Raw genomic sequence first — 20,442 nt, forward strand, 5'->3', positions numbered from 1 at the left:
ACTATATAAGACTAGCATGCAAAAAAAAAAAAACATACAATCACAGACTCACATAGCTCGCAACTGTCCCTGATTTCGGGGGACTGTCCCTGATTTGGAGAAATGTCCCTCTGTCCCTCTTACCTCCTCATTTGTCCCTCATTTTGGTCTGATCTATATAGATGTATATAAAGTGCACTTGTTTCAAAAGGTGTTTCCCAGTGCTAAACCTTTCATCCGAATTCTAAATTGCTGCATTTGTACATTTTAAAAGCCAATATAAAGGAATAATAGTGGTAAAAAAAGTACTCAGGGATTTAACCACTTAACAACTGGCCCATAGCCGAATGACGGCTACAGGGTGGTTGCTTAACACTGGGAGGACATACTATAACATCCTCCCAGAATTCCGCACTCAAGAGCATCCGTGACAGCCGGGTCCACAGGACCCCACAGGACCCAGCGCATCACGGATCACGGTAAACGACCGCTCATCGCGGCCGTTTACCACGCGAAAGCTCCATCAAATTCCTCCCTCCCCTGAGATCTGGGGTCTTTTTGACCCCAGATCTCATATTTAAGAGGTCCTGTAATGCTTTTTTCTATTAGAAGGGATGTTTACATTCCTTGTAATAGGAATAAAAGCGACATTTAAAAAAAAACGCGCCCGACGAGCTTGCGTGCAGAAGCGAACAATACGTGAGAAGCTCCCGCATATGAAAACAGTGTTCAAACCACACATGTGAGGCCACGATCAGTATAGCGAGAGCAATAATTCTAGCACTTGACCTCCTCTGTAACTTAAAACATGCAACCTGAAGAATTTTTTAAATGTCGCCTATGGAGATTTTTAAGGGTAAATGTTTGTTGCCATTCAACGAGCAGCGCAATTTTGAAGCGTGACATGTTGGGTATCAATTTACATTATCTTTCACAATCTAAAAAAATTGGGCTAACTTTACTGTTGTCTTATTTTTTAATTCAAAAAAGTGTATATTTTCCCAAATAAGTGCGCTTGTAAGACAGCTGTGCAAATACGGTGTGACAGAAAGTATTGCAATGACCACCATTTTATTCTGTAGGGTGTTAGAAAAAAATGTGTGGGGGTTCTAAGTAATTTTCTAGCCAAAAAACTTTTTAACTTGTAAACAACAAATCTCAGAAAGAGGCTCAATCCTTAAGACCCCTTTCACACTGGGGCATTTTTCAGGCGTTTTCAGGCGCTTTAGCGTTAAAAAAAGCGCCTGTAAAGCGCTTGAAAGAAGCCTCATCTGCAGTCCCAATGTGAAAGCCCAAGTGCTTTAAGAGCCCTTTCACAATGTCAGCGCCTGAAAAATGCTCGTAAAGCGCCGCTTAAACTAGCAGCGCTTTACCAGCGTTTTTTGAGCGTTATTGGGGCTCTTTTAACCCCTGCTAGTGGCCAAATAAAGAGTTAAAAGCGCCCACAAAACGCTGCTGCCAATAGCGTTTTTCAGGCGTTTTTCTGGCGTTTTACAGGAGCTTCCCATTGATTTCAATGGGAAGGGGCGCTTTAGGAGCGTTGTATTCACCGCTCCAAAAGCGCTGCAAATAAGCTGCTTGCAGGACTTTTTTTGACGCCCTGCTAGCGCAGCGCCTTGGTGTGAAAGCACTCGGGCTTTTACATTGGGATTGCAGTTGCAGCTTCTTTTAGGCGCTTTTTTTAACGCCGAAGCGCCTGAAAAATGCCCCAGTATGAAAGGGATCTCGGTGTGAAAGCACTCGGGCTTTTACATTGGGATTGCAGTTGCGGCTTCTTTCAGTCGCTTTTTTTAATGCTAAAGCGCATGAAAAACGCCTGAAAAACGCCCCAATGTGAAAGGGGTCTAAGTGGTTAAGGGGGTGTGGCAGGGGGTGTGTCCTGTGCCTACATACATTTGTTAGTAGATGTCCCTCATTCCCATAATGTTGGGAGGTATGATGTACTGTCACAGGTCTATAGAACAATCACATGACATGTCAGATCTTCCAAACACCATATCATGTATATACTGTATAGCCTAAAGCTGGCCACAGATGAGCAGATGTCTTCCTAAATATGGCAGGTGGTGGGACATCTGTCTATGCCCTTATTGAGTGCTTCTAGCAGTTCTGTAAGTGAAACATGAATTTCCCATAGACTGACCCTTCCATTAATCCAGTGCCCCCTCTCCTGTATGTGTGCCCTGGTGGTAATCCTATATGCACAGTGGCAGTAACACTCGCACGCTGGGTTCCATTACATATGAGCAGACGGAGGTGGTGAAACATGGAACAGCCTTACAGGGCCTGTTCTGTTGGTGATCTCATCAGACATCGACGTCAGTCAGCTACAGCGGCTAATTCTTCCTTCTTGGAAAAGCGTTCTCCTATCCCCAGAGAGCAGGACATGCTGGCAGATGCCTGGATGTGGGCAATGTGTCTCCGTATCTGACACATGGCTGTATATACACTGCCTCTGCCCTCACTGCATAACAAGTAGGACTAGATTATTCATCCTCTGCCATCGGGAGCCTTCACGTGTAATTCTAATACGGCCTGGATCTGAATATGACGAATTGAAGTTATTAAGCTTTCCATCAATTTGCACAGCTGCTGTTTTAATTCAGTGTAACATTCCTGACATGTCTATATTTGGAAGGTTGGCGCGGGTTCAGAAACAGAGGGAGAGGCGCCGCTCCTTGGAAATATATATTCTGCCGGCCAATGATTAGAGTGGGGATTCCATACAGGTTTTTTTCCTTCTATGTGTTAATCTGTAAAGTAATATAAGAACAATAAAGGCACAGTCTCTATCTGATTCCTTATAGCTGCCGGTATCCTTTGCTCTGTAATAACCCTAAAATCAAAGACTACCTTCTGTATGAGCCACTAACAGGCTCACACACACTTATTGGTGCAAGAGGGGGAGGTTACACAAAACACAAACTGGTGACAAAAAAAATCTTCCTGCTCAAAAGCACTGTGAGAAACCAGATGAATTTGGCTACTTAGTATTATATAATGCATGCTATACTCTCATCCCTATATATGCTATTCTCTCATCCCTATATATATGCTATACTCTCATCCCTATATATGCTATTCTCTTGTCCCTATATATATGCTATACTCTCATCCCTATATATGCTATTCTCTCATCCCTATATATGCTAAACTCTCATCCCTATATATGCTATTCTCTCATCCCTATATATATGCTATACTCTCATCCCTATATATGCTATTCTCTTGTCCCTATATATATGCTATACTCTCATCCCTATATATGCTATTCTCTTGTCCCTATATATATGCTATACTCTCATCCCTATATATGCTATTCTCTCATCCCTATATATGCTATACTCTCATCCCTATATATGCTATTCTCTCATCCCTATATATATGCTATACTCTCATCCCTATATATGCTATTCTCTTGTCCCTATATATATGCTATACTCTCATCCCTATATATGCTATACTCTCATCCCTATATATGCTATTCTCTCATCCCTATATATGCTATACTCTCATCCCTATATATGCTATTCTCTCATCCCTATATATATGCTATACTCTCATCCCTATATATGCTAAACTCTCATCCCTATATATGCTATTCTTTCGTCCCTATATATGCTATACTCTCATCCCTAAATATGCTATACTCTCATCTCTATATATGCTATTCTCTCATCTTTATATATGCTATACTCTCATCTCTATATATGCTATTCTCTCATCCCTATAAATGCTATAGTCTCATCCCTATATATGCTGTTCTCTCATCTATGTATATGCTAGTCTCATCCCTATATATGCTATTCTCTCATCTCTGTATATGCTATAGTCTCATCCCTATATATGCTGTTCTCTCATGCCTATATATGCTATTCTCTCATCCCTATATATGCTATACTCTCATCTCTATATATGCTTTTCTCTCATCCCTATATATTCTATAGTCTCATCCCTATATATGCTATTCTCTCATCCCTATATATGCTATACTCTCATCCCTATATATGCTATACTCTCATCCCTATATATGCTGTTCTTTCATCCCTATATATGCTGTTCTTTCATCCCTATATATGCTGTTCTCTCATGCCTATATATGCTATTCTCTCATCCCTATATATGCTATACTCTCATCTCTATATATGCTATTCTCTAATTTCTATATATGCTATTCTCTCATCCCTATATATGCTATAGTCTCATCCCTATATATGCTATACTCTCATCCCTATATATGCTATTCTCTCATCTCTATATATGCTATTCTCTCATCTCTATATATGCTATAGTCTCATCCCTATATATGCTATTCTCTCATCCCTATATATGCTATTCTCTTATCCCTATATATGCTATACTCACATCCCTATATAGGCTATACTCGCATCCCTATATACGCTATTCTCTCATCCCTATATACGCTATACTCGCATCCCTATATATGCTATTCTCTCATCCCTATATAGGCTATACTCGCATCCCTATATATGCTATTCTCTCATCCCTATATATGCTATTCTCTCATCCCCATATATATGCTATACTCTCATCCCCATATATACTATTCTCTCATCCCTATATATTCTATACTCTCATGTCTTTATATGCTATACTCTCATCCCTATATATATGCTATTCTCTCATCCCTATATATATATGCTATTCTCTCATCCCTATATACCCACTTGCCAACCATCTAACTGGGAATTTATGCCATGACTTTGACATTAAATACCAGGGTTATGGCTGCAGCTAGATACCATAACCTAGGTATTTTCTTTTCCCTCAAGCAGCTGGCTTTCAGATAAGTGATCTCAGTGGGGGATTTGCGGCTGGATCACTTTTAGAAGTGTTGGGAAAAGTGCAACAATTCTTCCCTTTCCCGTTGGTTCCCCGCCTTCCGTTACTGATCCGTGAGCCCAGGAACCATCCAAGGTCTGCAGTGTTTTCCTATAGAGATAAGTTATAACAAGATGGCCACCGCTCATCTCTATGCCCTTGGAGGACCAGAGTGACGTTGAAGCGGTTATATGCCTGCAAAAAAAAAAACAACCTGTAAGGCAAAGGCATAATGAGCTAGTATGCACTGTATACTAGCTCATTATGAAATGCTTACCTTAGAACAAAGCGCCGGCCCTGCCTCCCGGTCATCGCTGAGGAAACTGACAAGTTCTCTCTGCATTTCTTCTGGGTTTGCGGCTCCGCCACTGTTAATGGCTGAGGCCGCGATGATGCCAATCAAGTGAGTCCTCTTTCCGGCAAAGGGCACTGATTTTTCGGCAGCATCCACCGGACCTTCAGAGAGCATGCGCCGCTGACGTCAGTGGCTGCATGCAAGTTGAATATCTCCTAAACCGTACAGGTTTAAGAGTTATTAATTTTACCTATAGGTAAGCCTTATTATAGGCTTACCTGTAGCAAAAGATAAAAAATGTTTTTTTGTTTTGTTTTTTTAAATCTTTTCCTTTTAAGGCTAGAGAAAAAAATTGAGGTCTTTTGGCCCCCAGATCTCTCAATAAAGAGGGCCTGTCATGCTGTAATGTTATAGCAATAGCAATGAAAGTGATCAAAACAACTTTTGGAAAGGGACAGAGTAAAAAATAAAAACTGGGTTCCTCCAGAGGTTTCTAGGGGTTCCTTGAGCTGTGGCTGATGAACCACCTTTTTGAAGGTGCCTACAGAGTTCAAGGTTCACCATCACTTAGCAAAGCCAGCAGAATGACACCAAATATCTTTTTAGCTGTCTTTAAGGGTGGCATTCTGAGCACCACTTTAAGGGGAACATTCTTCCCATTGACCATCAGTATAAGGGGCATTGTTCCTATTGACCCCTGATGAATTGGTTTTAGTAAGGGTTCCTCGAGACCTGAAAATTATTTTTGGGGTTCCTCTAGGGTTAAAAGGCTGAGAGAGCCTGGTTTAGATGGATAATACCTATATACCTAGTTATACACAGGTTGCTATTTTTGTCTGTGACCCCACTGGGTAGATTTTATGTGATTTCCTGTGATACCTGTACAAGAAATGGAGGGGTTGCAGGCACAGACAGCAATAAATACATTGACAGGTATTCTAACCCTTCCTCACTCTGCATGTTCTTGTCTTTTTACCATTAAATATCTCCCTTCACTTCCTGTGCTGTAAGGAGGAAACTCAGTAGGTACACAGATGGCAATAAAAACATGATTTAGGTTATAGATGGGCTGGGGCACTCGCTGACTTCTTGCATCTTTTAGCCCTTGTACACACGGTCGGAGAATCCGTCGGAATGTGTCCTATTGGACTGTGTTGTCGGATAATCCGATTGTGTGTGGTATGCATCGGACTGATTCCGTCGGAATATCCATCGGACCCAATTTTCCAACTTGTTGGAAATATTTTCCGACCAACTGGTTCGGACCAAGTGCCACGCATGCTCAGATCAAATTCCTATATCAAAGCTATTGGCTACTAGCCTGAACGTAGTCCCATCGTAACGAAATTACGTCATCACATTCTGAATGATCGGATTTTTCGACAACTTAGTCCGACCGTGTGTATGCAACAGTTTCGGACAAGATCCGACGGACAAAATCCGATGGATTTGGTTGGCAGAATGTCCGACTGTGTGTACAGGGGCTTAGGACCTGCCACAGCTCCTGGCTCTATGGCTGTCCACTCTGGATGTTCCCAGGCACATTTTGGTGTTCCAGCTTCTGTCCCACTTTCTATAATACAAAAGCAAATAAAGATCCAGGCTTGGAAACCATGATACAAATGTTATAAATTGAATTGCAATTCAGTGAGTAAAATAAGTATTTTATCTCCAAGCAAAACATGACTTAGTACTTGGTGGAGAAACCCTTGTTGGCAAGCACAGAGGTAATTTTCATGTAGTTGGCTACCAGGTTTGCACACATCTCAGCAGGAATTTTGGTCCACTCTTCTTTACTGATCTAATCCTTAAGGTTTCTTGGCTGTCACTTGGCACCTCAAAGTTTCAGCTCCCTCCATAAATTTTCTATAGGATTAAGGTCTGGAGACTGGCCACTTCATGACCTTAATGTGCTTCTTCTTGAACCACTCCTTTGTTGCCTTGGCGGTATGTTTTGGGTCATTGTCATGCTGAAAGACCCATCCACGACCCATCTTTAGTGTTCTGGCTGAGTGAAGAAGGTTCTAAACCAAGGTTTTGTGATGTGTGTGTGATAATGTGTGTGATAACGTTTCCACCTCTGTGCTTTACTGTAGGGATGGTGTTCTACGGGCCATAGTCAGCATTTTTCCTTCCTCCAAACTCGGCAAATTGAGTTATTGCCAAAGAGCTCAATTTTGGTCTCATCTGACCTCAACACTTTCTCCTAATCCTTATCTGAATCATTTAGCTGTTCATTGGCCTGTACATGTGCCTTCTTAAAGGGGGACCTTGAGATCACTGCAGGATTTTAATCCATGGTGGTGTATTGTGTCACCAATGGTTTGTTTAGGGACTGTGGTCCAAACTGCCTTGAGATCATTCACAAGCTCTGCCCGTGTAGTTCTGGGCTGATTCCTCACTTTTCTCATGATCATCCTTACCCCATGAGGCTAAATCTAGCATGGAGCTCCAGACGGAGGGTGATTGATGGTTATTTTGTATTTCTTCCATTTGCGAATAATCACTCCAACAGTTGTCTCATCACCAAGCTTCTTGCTGATGGTCTTGTAGCCCATTTCAGCCTTGTGCAGGTCTACAATCTTGTCCCTGATGCCCTTTGAGAGGTCTTTGGTCTTGCCCATGATGGTGAGGTTTGAATGGAAGAAAGAGAATCTGTGGACAGATGTCTTTTAGGCTGGGTTCACACTGGAGCGATGCAGGAATGCCGCAAATCTGCGGCGTTTTCCCGCATCGCATTCCTCCCGCCGGCAGTTCACACTGCCCTATGCGGACTGCTGGGAGTGTCAGTGAAATGTTAATGACACCCCCAGATCAGTTCGCATATCGCAGTGCGATCTGCCGACTCGCACAGGAATCGGATCGCATGGTGTGAACACCCATGCGATCCGATTCTGCTGCGGACCAAAAAAAGGGTCCCGTGCGAGTTTGCGGCAGGTGCGATGCGAATTCAGCCATACTATCTGTATGGCTGAACTCGCATCGTACAGAGATCGGATGTGATTTGCACTGCAGTGTGGTGCGAATCACATCCGGTTCTCGCTGCCGCAGCGGTGTGAACCCAGCCTTATACACATAAGGAGTTGTCATTAGGAGCATCTTCTTAAATTGACAGTAATAATCTGTATACCACAGGAGCACATACTGTAGCCAGTCTGTGGGAGACAGAATTATTGTTGGTTGGCATGGGATCAAATACTTTATTGTACTCACTGAACTGCAACTCAATTGATAACATTTGTATCAGGGGTTTTTCTTGATTTTTTGGTTAATATTCTGTCTTTATCATTTAAAATACACCCATGATAACAATTATAGACCCTTCATTTCTTTGTAAGTGGGCAAACTTACAAAATATGTGGGAGATCAAATAATTAATATATTATTACTGTATAGTGGAGTTCTTTTTGAATAGGTTCTATGAGAATTTTCTGGCTATTGACTAATATGGTGAGTTAATTCAGCTTATCTGTGGATTTGTTGGATTTTTGAGAACCTTTGAAGAGCTGTAATCCAGGATTTGGAGCTGAATCTGGTCATGACATCCAGCTTGGTTGGTCATAATTAAGGGCCTCTCATTTTCTCAGGGTTAAGTTCTCTCTCTCTCTCTCTCTCTCTCTCTCTCTCTCTCTCTCTCTCTCTCTCTCTCTCTCTCTCTTCTTGGAGCTCCTCCAGTTTAGTGTTAACTCAGGTCAGAGTTATTGTTTCACTCTGTGATGTGATTAAACGGATGTCTCCCACACCAAGGCATTACTGTAAATTAATTAGCCTTTTTTCCATTTGTGGACAACATTGGCACACCATGTAGCAATGCATCACAAAGTCTCAATTACATGTCTGGCGAGGTCACTGGCGTAACGGGTGACTCACGGGCATATTGAAGGGATACTGACCGATTCTTCCAAAGCAAGCCTTAGCAGTTCAATAAACAGATCCCGGTATAATCTCACGCAGAAAGACGCAGCTACAGTAAGGACATTGAAGGAAATGGTTCATACAAAGATGTAATGTGAACCGAGGCGTTTTTTATTTTTTTCCCGTACACACCAAGCTTGTTGCTTTGCTCTATCTATAGCTGGTAGCCTGCAGCAATCGGAAACTTTGATGGCAGATTATAGGTGTTCAGGTGCTCAGAGTGAACAAACTAGTCCCTTTTTTTTTCGACCAGGAAATAATTGTTTGTTTAAAAGTTGATTTGGTATTTTGGTATTGTTATTCTTTAGTACCCATTTAGACTTGTGTGATTTGTTGCTCTTTGGCTGTTGTGTCACAATGCATGATAAAAGGAATTGTAATATTGTCTATGTTTCCAGTTCACACATACAATGCACTTCTGTACAGGCTACATAGGAAGATGGAGAGAGAGGCCCACGCCATGCTTAAAGTGATCGTAAAGGTTCGAATACAGTTTGTATACAGGTTTTTTACCATCATGCAATGAATACAGGTAAAAAAAGCCCTTCAAGTGATACTAAAGTCTCATTCTTCTTTTTTTTTAAAATAACACACATGTTATACTTCCTCTGTGCAGTGGTTTTGAACAGAGCAGCCTGGATCCTCCGGTTCTTGGGACCCCTGCTGGTGCTCTTGGCCCTTCCTTCCTGTCGAGTGCCCCAACAGCATGCAACTTGCTATTGGGGTACCTGAGCCAAGCCAATCTGCAGCTATGTGTCTCCATTCAGACACAGAGCCGTGGTCCGGCCCTGCCCCTTCTCTCTCCTGATTGGCTAACTGACTTTGATTGACGGCAACTGGAGCTAATGGGGCCACTGCTGTATCTCAGCCAATCAGGAGGCAGAGTCCTGGACAGCCGAAATACTTGTGCACATCGCTGGACAGAGATGGGGCTCAGGTAAGTATTAGGGGGGCTGAGGGGAGCTGCTTACCTGCTCCTTGTACTGGTTGTCCATTCCTGTATTACAATACCATTGTGAGAATAGGGTAGAGCTATCATATAAAAATGTGAAGGCCACATATTTTTGATAATGCTAACAGTCCTAACCTAAAAAAATATGGGCTCAATTAAAGTACACTGACTTCCCCTTGATTGCACACAATACTTTCATTATTTTCATTTCTTGTGCTTTTTTTGCAAATTGATAAACAATAAAATACCAGCACTAGACCAAACGTAACAGTTTCCAATGAAGATGATTTCTAGGAATAATCTTCCCACACCCGAGCACATTGTATACAGGGAGAATTTATCAAAAAAATATTGTGACCGTGTCACTGAGTCGAGCGTTACATCACATAAAAGTGCCAGGTATGTCAGTTTTCAAAGTTTTATGGATCCATAATCCCTGTTTGAAGGAGCCTCATCAGTCTGTGGGCGAGATGGTGACCCTGCAAATATCCGCATAATGCTAGAAAGGTTTCCTCCACTGATGACATATGAATAGAGAAAAGCATGTTCAGCAAATAACCATTTTAAGGGGGAAGCGCTGTGTATTTTATGTCCACAAGTCACTTAATATTTGACCTTCTATATAAAACTAGCTTTTGCTATAACTTTCACCTTTTACTTGTTTGCTGTTCCATATTGTGATTATTGTCTTTCATGTTATGTCTAAATGTTCCCTCTAGTGGTCACCTGTATACAGTATAGCTTTGTAAATATAGCTACACTATATATATATATATATATATATATATATATATATATATATATATATATATATATGTGTGTGTGTACACAGTATCTCCCAAAAGTGAGTACACCCATCACAGTTTTGTAAATATTTTATTATATCTTTTCATGTGACAACACTGAAGAAAGGACACTTTGCTACAATGTAAAGTAGTGAGTGTACAGCTTGTATAACAGTGTAAATTTGCTGTCCCCTCAAAATAACTCAACACACAGACATTAATGTCTAAACCACTGGCAACAAAAGTGAGTACACCCCTAAGTGAAAATGTCCAAATTGGGCCCAAAGTGTAAATTTTTTGTGTGGCCACCATTATTTTCCAGCACTGCCTTAACCCTATTGGGGATGGAGTTCACCAGAGCTTCACAGGCTGCCACTGAAGTCCTCTTCCACTCCTCCATGGTGACATTGCGGAACTGTTGGATGTTAGAGACCTTGCGCTCCTCCATCTGCCATTTGATGATGCCCCACAGATGCTCAATAAGGTTTAGATCTGGAGACATGCTTGGCCAGTCCATCACCTTTGCCCACAGCTTCTTTACCAAGGCAGTGGTCGTCTTGGAGGTGTGTTTGGGATTGTTATCATGTTAGAATACTGCCCTGCGGCCCAGTCTCTGAAGAGAAGGGATCATGCTCTGCTTCAGTATGTCACAGTACATGTTGGCATTCATGGTTCCCTCAATGAACTGTAGCTTCCCAGTGCTGGCAGCACTCGTGCAGCCCCAAACCATGACACTCCCACTACCGTGCTTGACTGTAGGCAGGGGCTTTGCTAGGTCTACAAAAGATCTGGGGCTAAAGCACATAGCAATGTAGTAAAGAAAGTCATACACTTGGGCTGGCATACACATGTATATAATATACGTGTGTTTATATATCCCCAGAGAATCCCCCCTTACATCAGGGTCCCCAGAGAACCCCCCTTACATTAGGATCCCCAGAGAGCCTCCCTCTTGCATCAGGGTTCCCAGAGAGCCTCCCCTTGCATTAGGGTCTCCAGAGAGCCTTCCCCTTAAATCAGGGTCCCCAAATAGCCTCTGACTTAAATCGGGGGGTCCCCTAGAGAGCCTCCCCCTTAAATCAGGGTCCCCAGAGAGTCTCCCCCTTAAATCGGTCCCCAGAGAGCCTCCTCCCTGCATCAGGGTCCCCAGAGAGCCCCCCACTTACATCAGGGTCCCCAGAGAGCCTCCCCTCCCCTTGGGGACCCCTGCAGAGACTCGGGGCTATGGCCCCCAGATTCGGGGCTATAGCCCCAAAAGCCACCCCCTAGCGACGCCACTGATTGTATGCAAGACACCCTTGTCTTTGTACTCCTCACCTGGTTGCTGCCACACACGCTTGTTTATCTTTGTCTCACCAGACCACAGGAAATGGTTCCAGTAATCCATGTCCTTAGTCTGCGTGTCTTTAGCAAACTGTTTGCAGGCTTTCTTGTGTATCATCTTTAGAAGAGGCTTCCTTCTATAATGACAGCCATGCAAACTAATTTGATGCAGTGTGCGGCGTATGGACTGAGTACTGACAGGCTGACCACCCCACCCCTTCAACCTCTGCAGCAATGCTGGCAACACTCATATGCCATACCGCTCCTCCACCGCTCCTGCCCATTGAAAACAATGGGGCAGCACCGTCATACAGCCGGCAAAGTGCCGCTGCAGTGGCATTTTGCGGGTGGATTTAACCCCTTTTCGGGCACTAGTGGGGGGTTAAAGCCCCCCTGCTAGTGGCCAAATAGTGTCGCTAATATAATGGTAAAGAGACGCTAAAAATAGCGCCGCTTTACCGCTGACGCCTGGGGCGGCTCAGTGTGAAAGGGGTCTTTTAACGTTCTGCCAGCACAGCGTCCCAGTGTGAAAGCCCTCTGGCGTTCACACAGGGACTGCAGGGGAGGTGTTTTTCAGGTGTTTTACAGGCGCTATTTTTAGCCCAAAAGTGCCTGAAAAACACCTCCATGTGAAAGGGGTCTAACTGAACAAGCTAAAGATGTAAGCTGATTGGTTGCCATGCACAGCTGCTCCAGATTATATCTGCTCCAGGTTTGATAAATTCCTCTCAATGTTTTTAAAACATTAAAGCAGCGGGGGAACCATTAGGAATTAATGCCTCCCTGTGCATCTGCAAAAGCGCCTGCAAGTCGAGGAATGCATGTGATTAGCCTAAATCCAGAGATTTTTCCCTGCAGTGCTTTTTTACTTCCACATGGAGAGTTACAACATCTGACCTGACGACATCTGATGGTCAGCATCGCTTAACCCTTTCATGACTAAGCCTATTTTTGGCATTTGGTGTTTACAAGTTAAAATCCATATTTTTTGCTAGAAAATTACTTGGAACCCCCAAACATTATATATATTTTTTTAGCAGAGACTCTAGAGAATAAAACGGCGATTGTTGCAATATTTTATGTCACACAGTATTTGCGCAGCGGTGTTTTAAACGCAACTTTTTGGGAAAAGGGACACTTTCATGAATAAAAACAAAACAAAACAGTAAAATTATCCCATTTTTTTTTGCATAATGTGAAAGATAATGTTACACCGAGTAAATAGATACCAAACATGTCACACTTTATAATTGCACACACTTGTGGATTGACGACAAAGTACGGTACCTAAAAATCTCAATAGGCGACGCTTTATATTTTTTTTACGGTTACCAGGTTAGCATTAGTGCTAGAATTATTGCTCTCGCTCTGACGATCGCGGTTATACCTCACATGTGTGATTTGAACACCGTTTACATACGCGGGCGCGACTTCCGTATGCGTTTTCTTTGCTTCGCGAGCTCGCGGGGATGGCGGGCGCTTTAAAAAAATGTTTTTATTTTTTTATTTATTTTATTTATTTTAAAATGACTAAATTGTTTTAAAAAAAAATAAAAATAATTTGATCACTTTTATTGCTGTCACAAGGAATGTAAACATCCCTTGTGACAGTGATAGGTGGTGACAGGTACTCTTTATGGAGGGATCGGAGGTCCAAAAGACCCCCCACCCCTCCTTTACACTTCAATGTATTCAGATCACCGAAAACGGCGATTCTGAATACCGGATATTTTTTTAAAACTGGCGCCATTGGCAGCCGAGTAAACGGGAAGTGACGTCATGACGTCGCTTCCGTGTTTACTATGAGAAGACTGGAACCAAGCCGATTACTGCTTCGTTCCAGTTCCTCCCCAGCAGCTGGAGGCATCGGACATGGAATCGGTGCTCCCGATCGAGCGGGAGCACCGGTAACAACGGCGGGAGGGGGGCGTCTCCTCCCGCGCCTCCGGCATAACAGCCGAGCGGCTTTTAGCCGCATCGGTTGTTATGGCTGGATAGCCAATCGCCTGCTGAAAAAAAACGGTACCGGGATGATGCCTGCAGGTGCATCATCCCGGTATACCCCCCGGAAGCCGTGTACGCACATCTGCGTGCACTCAGCGGGAAGGGGTTAACCCACTTCTTCTGAGCTCTGGAACCGATTTTCTGTAAAGGTAAACTTATACTTTAGAACTATCCTCCCCCCAGACTGACAATACTGCTGGCCGCTGTGCCTCCTGTTCTCATTCCTCCAGTGTTGTGTCTCACTAATACAAGAGGTGTGTTACTGGCCAGATCTCCAGTTGAAAACAGGGGGAAATAAGCCTAATGCCGCGTACACACGATCGGAATTTCGGCCAGCAAAAGACCGATGAGAGCTTTTTAATGGAAAATGCGACCGTGTGTATGCTCCATGGGAATTTAGCTGGCCGAATTCCCGCCAGCAAAAATTCGAGAGCATGTTCTCAATTTTCCCGACGGGATTTTCTATCGGAAATTCTGATCGTGTGTATGCAATTCCGACACGCAAAAACTCACGCATACTCAGATTCAACTATGAGATGGAAGCTATTGGCTACTGGCTATTGAGCTTCCTTTTTCTAGTCTTGTCGTATGTGTTTTATGTCACCGCGTTCTTGACAGTCATAATTTGGTGTGACCGTGTGTAGGCAAGACAGCTTGAGCGAAATCCCGTCGGAATTCCATCGGGAAAACCATCAGAGCTTTTTCCGACCAAAATTCCGATCGTGTGTACGCAGCATAAGAATAGAAAACTGATGCCACCGCATCTAATGATTGGTAAACTGCAATAAAATCCATGTTTGTTAATCCTGAGGTTTATTACAAACATACATGCAAGCAGCAAGTTTGACACGGCCTGTCTGATTTTGAATGAAAGAGCATATCCAGCCATTCATGACCATTCTTCCGCCCTTGGCAGAAGTGAGGCCATATTGTGCCTGTGTCGTGTATCCATGTGTTACTTTATGTTCCGTTCCAAATGTTCTCATTACAAATAAATAGAAACTCAATACTGCATTGATGTAATAAAGAGATTTAGAAAACTGATTTAATGTAATTAGATTATTCTGCAATCACAAACAGCACTTTTTAATGATGCTTAAACCCATTTAAATAAATTCTTAATTAATGGTAATTGGAAACTAAAAAGCTAGTTAAGTAAACTGTAAAAAAACTAACAATCGCAGAGGGAGTTTTATGTGAGGAACTTGTTTCAACTGTCCAAAGTCGAGTAAAAACTAGGAGAATATTGAGGAATGCCAGTAAGACTTTTAAAGCAGTTGCATGTGTTCTTATTTAACCCCTTAAATACCATAACTATATTATAAGTGCCTAGAGCAAATTCCACCAACAAAACTTTCAGACCTTTAAAATGCGTTAAAGTGGTTCTAAAGGTTTCAAGCAGTTAGAAACCCGCTGAAGTTTTTTTTTTTTTTTTTTTTACTCACCTGCAAAGGAAAAGGCATAATGAGCTAGTATGCACTGCATACTAGCTCATTATGAAATACTTACCTTAGAACGAGGCCCCGACATCTGGCCCGATCCACGCCGAGGGAGCTGACATGTTCCCTCAGCGTTTCTTCTGGGTATCGCGGCTCCGGCACCGTGAGTGGCGGGAGCCGCAATATCGTCACCGGCAGGGTCCGGCGTCTGCCGGATTTTCAGCCAAGTATCCCCTGTGCGCATGTGCCTCTGCAGTCAGCGGTACGGTTTAGGAGATATTTTTTTACCTACAGGTAAGCCTTATTATAGGCTTTCCTGTAGGTAAAAGTCACTAAATTGACTATACAACCACTTTAAGGTTTTTTAGTGCAGATCCTCCCCCAGCCCCCCTTATACTTACCTGAGCCCCCTCTTGATCCAGCGTTGTGCATGAGAGCAGTGGCTCTCCTGGTTCTCTCTCTCCTCCTTGGCCCACACAGCATTGGGAGCCGTTGGTTCCTGCTGTTGTCAATCACTGACAGTGAGCCAATGAGGAGAAAGTGGGGGCAGGGTCAAGCTGTGCTCTGTGTGTGAATGAACAATGTCCATTCACAGGAGCGTGGGCTTGGTAGTGAGCCTGCTTGAGTGCCCCCATAGCAAGAGGTTTGCTATTGGGGGCACTCTGCAGGGGGGAGGAACCAGGACCATCAGCGGGGGACCCAAAAAGAAGAGGATCGGGGCTGCTATGTGCAAAAGTATAACATGTTTGTTATTTTTTTATTTTATTTTTTTATTCCAACTTTTAGAATCACATTAAACAACACACTGAATGGGCTCTTGCTTTGTAATCATTATTTTAAAAATCTTCAAGTAACACAATAAGGGTCAATGTATGCTGGGATCGCACAGTAGCGCAAAACGCAGCAGAAAGTGCAAAAAGAAAATGCTTGCGCTACTTTTAAATACACCCTGCACCAAACTGTATCATATTGCAGTACCATGCGATTTGTTGCCTGGGAACACACTGTTAACAATTCATTGGCACCTGCATGCAGATAGCAAGGGCAGCACATTCAAACACTGTGTGGGAAACTTTCACGAAACGTGCCTTTTCCACACCACATTCTGCAGTGAATCGTCCCTTAGACTTTCCTAAAGCAGAAGATATTCACATGTCTCTTTCAATCACATGCAGTATCCTAAAAACAACAATAGGATTTTTCCTCATTTTAGGACAAAGGGCAAGCCATGCAAATCATTGTTTTATGCTCCGTGATCCAGATGTGCATCCAGAATGGCTGGTGTATAGTGCAAATATTGCCTAGTATTATAGAATCATTCATTCCAAATGCCATACATCTGTTTCAGATATTCAAGCCTTTTAGTATTTTCTATGGAGTAGGACTAGGGACCCAACAAGACAGAATCAACCATACAGATTTTGGTGAGAAGGGACTAAGGCCGCGTACACACGGGCGGACTGTATGGCCTACTTAGTCCGTCATACAATCCGACGGACAGTCCGTCATACTTTCGAATGAACGGACTTGACCACACACGGATGCACAAACAGTCCGTTGAAAGCTTGCGCGATGACGTGTACAGCACGTACGACGGGTCTAGAAATAGGAAGTCCAATACACAGCAATGCAACCTTCCGCTGTGTAAATCCTTTCTGAGCATGCGTCATTCTTAGTCCGTCGAACTAGCATACTGACGAGCGGATTGTCCGCTGAAACGAAAGTACGACAGACAGAATTACGGAAATTCCGAAATACTTAGTACGCCAGACTGCACGCTGAAAAAGTCCGCTGAAGCCCACACACGAGCGGACTGTCCGCTGAAATGTGTTTCGACGGACTAAGTAGGCCATACAGTCCGCCCGTGTGTACGCGGCCTAAGGCAATCAAAAAGTTCTCCAACTTAATCAGTGTGTAGCACACAACTCCAAGAAGCATTTTAACCAGTTTCATTTTTTGGAAAAATCAGCATTTTTGGCCATAATATTACTGATTACTAATCACTTATTTTGCACAATATTTTCGCAACAGTTTTTCAAACACATATTTTCAGAAAAAAATTATAATCAAATACATTTTAGTGAAAAAACACAATATATTACCCACTTTTGGTAAAATATAAAAGATGTGGTTGCATCGAGTAAATAGAAACCAAACAAGTCCAACAATTGCATGCCCAAAAAACGACAACATTTTAAGATATACAACAAAATTGACCAGAGATAAGAAGAAGACAGATGTCATCTGAGCCTCAGTTCCATTGGCCATACATCATGATAGGGTGATGAGGTGGTCTGTCTTTAAATGGGTACCATCATTTGAGAAACTGAATAGCACAGTACATAATAATAATATGGGTTATGTCACGTGCCCGTATGTGACCATCACACACCCACATGATGTTTGAAATAGCCTGATGGAAAAATCCATGATTATAATGGTCATCCAGTGTTCATACATCCTGGGATTGTAGGTTGGACAGATTGAACTTTAGTCTTAAGTACAATCAAAAGGTCTAAATACTAGAGTGAAGAAAATGAACACTTGTGTCACTGGAGATCAGCTATCTGATTCAAGTAGCACATGACACTAGTATTGTATAAGGGGCCATTTAGTCATCACTAGATGTAGGATAATGGGCAAATCCAAAGTTAAATCCAGTAAATCTATTCCTATGCGAGGTCCTTCTGCTTTGTTACGGGGAGAAGTCAAGCCAGGTAGATGACATGTTCTGAGGAAACCATTAGATCAGTGTTTTTAGGATAGCATTTACAGCAGTGTTGGGAGGTTACTGGTCTGGGGCTTCAGGTCTGAGTGAACGTCAGGCCTGAGTGAAATAACAGGAACCGCAGCGTTGTCTACATTGAGGCAAAGGTGATTGCATCAGTGGCTGTATTTCATCAAAGGTAAGGGACAAGCAGTTTGGTATTGGAATATCCTCAGTTTCCAAGAAATGGAATAAGGCTGGCAGTTATGTGGGAGTATCTTTTTTTCTTCCAGAACAATCAGGTGTAAGGAAAGTCCTTTTTTATATGTTGCACATTTTTTGCAAAGGGGTTCCAACAGAGGGTATACAATCCTGTGTTTTTTGCAGTGTACAATTGCTTGGCCATCAAAGAGGTAACCTAGGTCTCCATACAGGTAGTGGCGGATTTAAGGAATGAAACTGAAATTTTAGTGCACCAGAAACGAAGAAAACACAGGAACGTTTGAAGTTACTGGGATCTTGGCAGTATCAATGGGTATTTTTAGCACTTATTCGTAAGATCTAAAAAAATGCTTTTCAAAAGCCAAAATAATGCACAAGTTCATTATTAGGGTTTATGTACAACTGAAAACTTAGGTTTGTAGGATGGGAGTATACATATATGGACTGACATATATTCAGATGCACATAGAGATGGAAAAGCCTGGAGAAAAACTGAAAAATTGGGGAAAAAACAGGGTTTTTTCCCGTTTTTCCAAAGCAGATTTTTTTTTTGGGGGGGGGGGGGGGTTTCTGAAAAAATCAGGGAAAAAAACAGGAGTATGGAATATGTTCTTTTACAATAATATATAACATGTCTGTGACATGGTATTCAAACTATATAACTTGAAGAAGAAAAAAAACAAAGAAAATTCCCAGCTCAACTTGCCAGCCAGCCTGCAACCAACCAAAGTACTGTAGGAATACAGGAGGGGATGCACTGGACACCTTTGCTGCCATTCTGCTATCTGCTGGGTGTCCAGTATGCCCCTGTGCCTTTGAGGATAGGTGTGCTCCATCTAGGATGACCTGCCCTCTGCCTATCCATTATAATGCATGTGCTTCTACTATGGAGGCTCTCAAAAATGTATAGAGTTAGGACTGCAGATAATACTGGGGTGACTTGTCATGGCCTCTGCAGCTTACGCATGTATTTTCAAATGTGTGCAAACTAAACTCCTGTTTAAACGCAAACTGTTAGACAGGTTAACTTTTTTTTTAAATGCGTTGCCCTTCCATGTGCTCCTTATTGAGATGGCCAGTTATAGGTGGGAGCAGTGGCCATTTGTTAGTACTGTATAACATGAAGACCGTAATGAAAGATTTCTGACACTGTACTTCTCAATGCATCTCTCAAACTATGGAAATATGCATTTGTGCCATTAGAGGGCACTGCATGGGAAAGGCTCTAGTCTAGTTTGCATGTGGGCTCCATCTTGTACTTCCTACAGTTGTGGGATTATTGGAATACAGTAGATGATGTTTCTGTCCTCTCAGGCCTTTGACAGGTAAGAGGGTGAATTTGTCTGACAAATTTGTTTATCTTTATAACCTTTAAATTATTCCTATTAATGTTCTCCAACATCACAGCATAATGTTTTCCTATATTTTACTCAGTAAATTTGTTTTTTACTTTTCCTCCTGTCAGCAAAATAGTGAGTTCAACATCTAGAGTTTGAAAACATTTCCACAGTGCAGTTTCTGCTGAGAGCAAAGCTGCAATTTGTAATTATTGTGAGAAGAAAATATTATATTCCAAATGCTACAAGGATGACAAAGCATATCCTGGCATGCCAGAGGTGCCCTAAATACATTTAAAAATACTTTATGGAATGAAGGGGGGAATAGCACCCCTTACTTGAAGATGCCTCTGGTGAAGAAACACTTTGGGGTGCAAAATCTGATGCAGCTCTGCATGGTAGCCAATCAGCTTCTAACTTCAATTCAGCTTTGACAAAAAACCTGAAAGCTGATTGGTTTCTATGAAGATCTGCACCAGATTTTTCAGTCTCCAGTTTTAGTAAATCAACCCTAAAGTGTTTCTTCACCAGAAGCATCTTCGAGTAAGGACGTGTAACAAACTGTGGCCTAACATAACCCTAAAATATACCTTTATTTATAGAGAAAATGACACCTGAAAATAAGGATAAAGTTGATCAAGC

At 42.4% G+C, this 20,442-nt stretch overlaps 1 protein-coding gene across 1 annotated transcript in view; it reads left to right on the forward strand.

Annotated features, from left to right (window-relative positions):
• Positions 1–20,442, forward strand: part of CRYBG3 (crystallin beta-gamma domain containing 3) — a 252,163-nt gene that overhangs the window by 67,237 nt on the left and 164,484 nt on the right. The window lies entirely within an intron of this gene.

Source organism: Lithobates pipiens, unplaced genomic scaffold (assembly GCF_037356315.1).
Source record: "Lithobates pipiens isolate NorthernLeopardFrog02 unplaced genomic scaffold, aLitPip1_a1.2 Scaffold_16, whole genome shotgun sequence".
Lineage (NCBI taxonomy): Eukaryota > Metazoa > Chordata > Amphibia > Anura > Ranidae > Lithobates > Lithobates pipiens.